This window comes from Sylvia atricapilla, chromosome 3 (assembly GCF_009819655.1).
Source record: "Sylvia atricapilla isolate bSylAtr1 chromosome 3, bSylAtr1.pri, whole genome shotgun sequence".
In the NCBI taxonomy this organism is placed as follows: domain Eukaryota; kingdom Metazoa; phylum Chordata; class Aves; order Passeriformes; family Sylviidae; genus Sylvia; species Sylvia atricapilla.
The window spans coordinates 81,157,077-81,164,148 of record NC_089142.1 but is presented as its reverse complement, the minus strand read 5'-3'; positions in this window follow the sequence as shown (position 1 = coordinate 81,164,148).

The following is a 7,072-nucleotide window of genomic DNA, read 5'->3' as shown; positions in this document are numbered from 1 at the left end:
CGCTTTCAGTCTGAGGGATACTGTAATCCTGTTCCCTGATTAATGCATGCTTTACCCCCATGGTCCAGTGATGCTGACTCCAATCTGAGGAACAGGAATTACTGTGCTATATGTAATAATTACCTTCTTTTGTAGCATTGCTTTAGCAAGTTTATTTTAGGTTGAAGCTCTAGTAGTCATCTGGGATCAAAACATTAGGAAAAGTAGTTCTCCAACAGAGCAATAGAGGAGGTTTTTATGTGCATAATTTCTTCCCATAGATATTTTCAAATATTATAGCTTTGAGGAAATAAAGTCCATTGCAGGAAAATGAGGGGAAAATTAACAATTCCACTCTTTCTTGCTTTGTTCATCAACACTCTGTGTTTTGGGATAGAGGAAATGCTGAGGTAAACATGGGGTTTGGGATTGACTTTCTCCCCAGCTGTGACAGGTTTAATAGAAATGCATATGATGGAGTGATTTCTAGTTTGGTTTTGTCTCTCTTCCCTCCATTGCTGCCATACCTGGGGAGGTATTACTGCCAGTTTCCTGCAGGTGGTGTGAAGTGTTGCAGAATGTTTTGTTTTACTGCAGGAGAGGAGGAAGAGATATTTCAATGAAACAATTAATTTTTCTACTGGGAATTCTAATGCTAACAAATACCTACATAAGGCTAGTGGAACTCCATCCACAGACTTGATACTACCCTCTGTAGTGAAAGAATATGCAGGTAACTTCTGACAAGGATCTATCTTGATTGCTGAACCTTCTTCAGGATTTTGTCTCTTGGTAACTAAAATCATGTATTTGTACATAATATTCATGTCTAAATATTACCATAAGGAGTAGAATATGAAATAATTCAACTCTTTGCTTAATCAAATAAACGGTTATATTCAAAGATACTTTTTCAGAGGAAATGCTCTGAAATTCATCTTCTTGTTCCTTGTTCTCTGCAGGAACTGATTACCTTAGTTGCTGTGGAAGTCACATGAAGGGTCGTATATGCTGTGGAAAAAGAACTAAAGACAGTTTTTCTCACTTCCTTTAATGATACACAAATATGTCTCTGTGCAGCTCATGTGAACAGCACAGTCCAGTAGAGTGCTGAATTTCTTGCTCATCTGATGAATTACAGGAATGTTTCCACAGATGCTACCTGGTGCAATTAAGGAGGGAAGGTACATCTCTCTCCCCTTTCTTTTCATTCTTCATTTGCTGCTGCTAGCTTTGCCTTTGTGCTGACTTGCTCAGGAGGAGCAGAAAGACGAGATTCAGAAATGCGCTGCTCAGAATAAAAATGTTCAGTGTAGTCGTATCTCTGAAGCTGATGGTAGAAGATAGAAGATTGATTGTGACTTTTTTTTTGCTTGTGAATCTATGAATGAATTTGTTGATGATTTTCACATTAGGGAGGTCTCCCAGTGGTGAGACAGCTAAAGGTTTAACAGCTCTTGCTCCTTACGTTCTCTTTTGAACAGGATTTCAAGAGCAGGTGGATCTTAAATGAGAAAAAATGTTGCCCTGAACTGGTGGAAAGAATGGAGTGAAGCACAACAAGCTTCCAAGTCTGATTATAGGGATCAGTTAATCAAACACTGAACTTATGAATTTAATCATGGTTTCCTTCATCTTTTTCAAGAGGCTGCAGTAACCATAAAAATGAAAGATTTCTTTCAACTTTGCAGGTAGCAACACTGGAAATACTTCAGCTGGTTCAGTCAGTTTTGAAGAAACAATGCTATTAAAGAGACCTGTAATCACACAGGCCTGCAAATAGTAATCACTGGGTAAGAAATTATGGTCTCTTTTAGACACAGGGAATATCTAATTGATCCCTGAAGCTATGGGTGGGCTAAAACCTGCTGTGACACCTTAGGTGTACATGGGCGAGAGAGCAGGGGGATTAATCCTTTATTAAAAAACCAAAGCAAACCCCAGAACATTCACAGCATTAAATATCTGTCCATCAAGCAAGCCTTGGATTGTTTTTATTAATAGCCATTAAGCGCTGTGCATAGTAAGCGTGAAATTGTTGTACTTGCAAGGGAATAGAATTGTCTTGTGCACACAGCACCTTTGTGATGCACTTGCCTTGGTGTGAAGTGGGTTGAAGCCTTTTAATTTAGTTTTGACTTCTAAACAGAGATATGTATGCTTGCCTTAAATGCCCTACTATCACCTCCTTCCTGTCTTCCCACTTTTCCCCCAAAAAATTTAATTATGAGTAGCCTCAGGAGGTCTGTGGGGGCAGAATGGTTTGTCACATAGAAGTTAACTGTTTTTACACATAACTGATGTGTAAAACATGAGTCTATGCCTTTTAACAGAAAAGTTAATTTTTCTGTTTCCAAGAATAACTTTTAGTCATAGTATGTAATGTCCTCTTGCTGAACTTGAAAAGTATTTCACTATTAAAGGTAGAAAGATCTTATTTGTAAGATAATTTCAGCTGTGCTTGTGGTTGGATGTGAATGCAAGATGAATCATCATTATGGAAGAATTAAGTTCTGTTTGGGCAGGTGTGTACTACTCATTCTGTGGTACACAGTTTACTTTTTTTGTGTCTCTGTGTGTAGCATTTGAAACAGTTCCTTGGGGGCTCAGATTTGTAAATAAAGCTAGTCCCAGTGATGGTATGAATTTGTAGTGAATTAGGAAGGTGAATAAGGGAATATATTCTCCTTGGTCTTTGTACTGTCTCACACATACATGTCTGACAAATAAGATTTTCTCCCAGATAATCCTGCCGTACAATTTCATTTGGCAGAAAAATTGACGGCTTGTTTACTGGTATTAGAATGAGTGCTGATATTATACAGCCTGTAACTGTTGCAACATTAAAAAATAAGTTTAAAAAGGTTGTCACTGATTAGGAGATACAGCATCTGAAAGCAAAAAATCAGCCCTTTACAGAGGCCCCATCAACATGTGCCATTCCCAAGAACTGAGGGAGTTGTAGGATGAGTGATAAGACATCTACTATGTCATCCGTGGCCTGCAGATGCTCTATCTGAACAGTATATAAGAGTTAAAGTCCCAAAAGCTTGTGTCAGACTTTTTTACTATATACTATTTTTTTTTTTCATTATTTCATAAACGGTTAAGGATTCGTGTGTGGTTTTTCTCAGTCTGGAGGTTCTGTGAAGGCTCGGGCTTACTACCATGAGGTGATGTGTCCCTGTCCTAAAATCTTGAATCAAAAGTCTTCAAGAGTCTGAATCCATAGAGTGGAGTTGATAGTAAATTCATTGTCCCTTTACTTATTGAGGCAGTGTTATTTGTTTTTCTTAGGAAGTTATATGCAGGATATGTTCCTCTGATTTGCTACCCCAAGGGAGACATGGGTCTCCCTTGAAAAAGGGATTTGATTACATGAGCGAAGGAGAACCTGACCTTCAGATGGTTCACCCTCCACAGTTGAGGGAGGGGAGATAAGAGTTTAAGCATACACTTGAGGGAAGAGAGATGTGCAAATCTTGCTTAGGGAGGCAAAACTCTTAGGCTTAATTACTGTTATATCTGAAAGAAGCTTGATGATTTTGTTCCTGCTGTTTGATTCGGGAGCAGTAACTGATGTGGAGGACAGAGTAATAGGAAAGAAATCCTTACGAAAGCTTTCTGGAAGCTGACATTTCATTCTGGGATTTTTTGTCTGGTAGCAGTTGGCTTGCCAGCTTGTAGTCCTGAGCTCCGGGCATAACAGCAACCACCTTCTTTCCAAAACCTGTCCTTTTGTTCTACCTCATCCCCTCTAGCCAGTGACATGTTTTGTCAGGTACAGCGGTGCTCACAGTTGCTGCTAATGGCTGAGGAGTGAGACATTTTTGGGGTGCTGGGTGTTATCTAGGCATAGATGATGCTTGAAATGAAACTTTATGATGTTAAATCCAAGTGGTCATTAATCTCTGGGCTGTAATCCTCTTTGCTTCAGGTCACTATTGTTCATGTGAAAATGAGCACGAGACATAGTTTTGCGGGCATGTTTATGTGCCCTTCAGAAGTGTTTTGATGCCAATTTAAACCACATCACGACACTTAATATCTCGGTGTCTCTGGAGACTTGAAACCCTCATGGTTTCAAAAATATGATGGAACTATTTATGTCTGAGTATTTCTGTTCTGCCTGATAGCAGCTCTCTCAACATGTGTTAGGGCCTAGGCTGTCAATCTAGTTGTCAATACAAGGATCAGCTGTTATTAACCTTCCGAAACTATGTACTAAAGCTTTTATAATAAACTGTGACTCAGAACTTAAATGAGGTTATTGTTGCTATTGCCTGGCAGAATGATTTCCCAACCTGAGCCTATCAAACATTGTGCTTCTCAGACAGCAGCTTGAAGAACAGCATCAAAACAGGAGGATGAGCATGTTAGAAAGTGTTAGACTCTTCTTGAAGTGCTGCAAGACTGCTGCTCAAACACTTGTAACTCTTCTTGAATCTGAAGGCTTTCTTTTTCTGTTTATTGGATCAATCCCTTTGTGCAGGTGAAATAATGAAATGTCTTTATTTGGAAACGGAGAAATGGTGTTGCACATTAGCCGTGGCCTTTAAGGTGTCTGTAAATACTTTTCCTGGACTGGTAAATTCCACTAAATCTGCAAGTGAGGACAGATTTCTTTCATACTATCATGTAGTACTGAACTGTGAGTAAACCTTATTGCTGCATGCTTCATGCTTTCCTAGCTTGATAATGAATTACTAAGAACTATTGATCAAAAACGTGGTGGTTTTGTTTTTTTTTTTTTTTTTTTTTGTTCCCAGCTGTGTGCTTCTTTAGCTGTAATTTGATATGACCATACTTCTGTAGTCCACGAATGAAATATGTGGTATAACTGAATTATATTCAGGCAGTCAAGTTGTACATCTAATCCTTTTCTGCCGTAATTTAAGTCATATATTGGTTTAACTGTATTTGCTTTCTGTTAACTGTTGTGATTCCTGACATTCCCGACATGATTTGAAGTAAAGTTTTTTTTTTATTTCACTTCAGCATTGCTATGGGTATCAAAGCTATACTGACCATTCCTTTTAATTTCTCCCTTTTTACTGCTGGTAATTCAGTTTGCCCTTTTGTGATTCTGTATGAGTTCTTAAAAACTAGTTTATTCTTTAAGTATTTTTGGTACATCTCATTGAACCATGCCAGCCTAAATATATAGTCTGTACCTACTTTATTAATTTCTCTTTTTTCTATTTTTTCCTATCTTAAAATGCTTGTTCTTAATTCTTATTAAAAATAATGTAAAGCCCAAGGTAAAAGTAGTTGTTTGAGCTGTGCCATCAGGTATTTCTTCACATTCTCTGTTGGTTAGTAGAAGACTTTCCTACAGTAATGGATTTGTCTAATCTGCATCTTTCTACTTCTAACTTTTAGTTATTAATTTAACTTCTGTATTATTTCCCTTGGTAGTTGTGACTCATAGTGTGCCCATGCCTTAGCCTTTCTGATTTTTACATCTCTCCTGCTTGTATGTGTCTCTTTATACTCATATCAATGTATCTTGGTACCTCTCCTTTTTTGACTTCTACGATCCCGAAAGAGCTCTTGCTGAAGCCTTATTGAGCTGCTGTTATATATCTTTGACTTTCATCCCCAGAAAAACATTTTGTTGTTGGATCCTTTAACGCTACTCTTCTTTAGAAAAGAGCAGCTTTTCATTTTTCCCTTCTGAGTTGCTTCCTATGGGATCACAAACTCCCTCACCACTTCTTCCCCTCCCTATTCATACTCATTGTTGCAGAATCACTTCAATCTAAAATGCCTTTTATGCTTAGTCTGGCAACTAGAGGCATTTGTTGCAAAGGGAGTTTGCACAAATGTGATCACTAATTTTGATATAATTGACAAACTAGGGTGACTAGATTCTGAAGGCAACTTGAGCCCAGAAGGGTTTATGTTACTCAAAATCAGATTAGATATCTAGAAGGAGAGAAACTCCCATGGATCAAGGACAAATGAACCCCTAAATGAATTGGTATAGAAGAGATGGATGGACCATTACTGTGATCAGATACAGCTATTTCTGTGCTTGGCTGATAACCTGAGAGGTGGTAGATTGGTGTATGGTCTGTCAGAAAGAGGGAAGAAAATAATTTTGTCTTCCACTGTCTGCCAACATCCGTGTATTTTGGGGATAAGGATTAAATAATCGTGATAAACATCAGTGTTGCAACTGGCCGTGTTGGGGAATTATTTATGTATGTGAGCTGTGTATGGGATCAGATGCCAATATCTCTAATGGTGGTGTCCATGGAGAGGAATTTATTTTAAAGTTTGTGGAATTATTTTAAATCTAGCCTTGTAACATTTCATACTGCTTATAAATGTAATACATCCATAGCAAATACATATGTATGGGGACAGATGACTGAAGGTGCAGTAATTTTAATTTTCCAATTGTTCTGCATTTGCCAGCAGGATTGGCTTCATGCTCATTGTCCATTCTGTGATAATTGTATTGCAGATCCCTGTAGACACATGACTATTTGAGCACAGAGCAACTGATATTACACAGTTGTTTCCATGTCTGTGTTTGTTAAACATATGGAAAATAGGCATGGAAGCTTCAGCCCTAATATTCCTCTGAAGTTCATTATTTTATCAAACTTTCTAATGTTGAGAAAAAGTACCAACTGTCTTTCAGCTGCTTATTGGTTTGTGTTTCTGTGGTGGTTTCTTCGGGTTTTTTTTCTCCAGCTCTTTAAATCATGTTCCCAAATAGCTTTTTCTGTGTGTAGGTTTTCTGTGACTTAATATAAAGCACATCACAGACTTTGGAAACCAGAGAATCACTTTCCACAATCCCTTTGTTTGTTTGTTTTGTTTTGGGATTTCTGTTTTATTTCCTTATCAAAGCAAAATACTTTTTCTATGTTAAGCATGTTGTGAGTGTGAAGGGTGCTCTGTGTCTTAAGCATGATCTAGTGTGAAGCAGACAGACCACCCATTTTCAAAACGTCTCAGAGAACAAAAGATGTTCATACTGACAGATCACATGTTCTGTCATTGTAACACCAAACTATTAAGTAAAACTGTCCCTCAAGGCAAAGCATCTCATTTATTATGCTTTGAATGAGTATCTTGT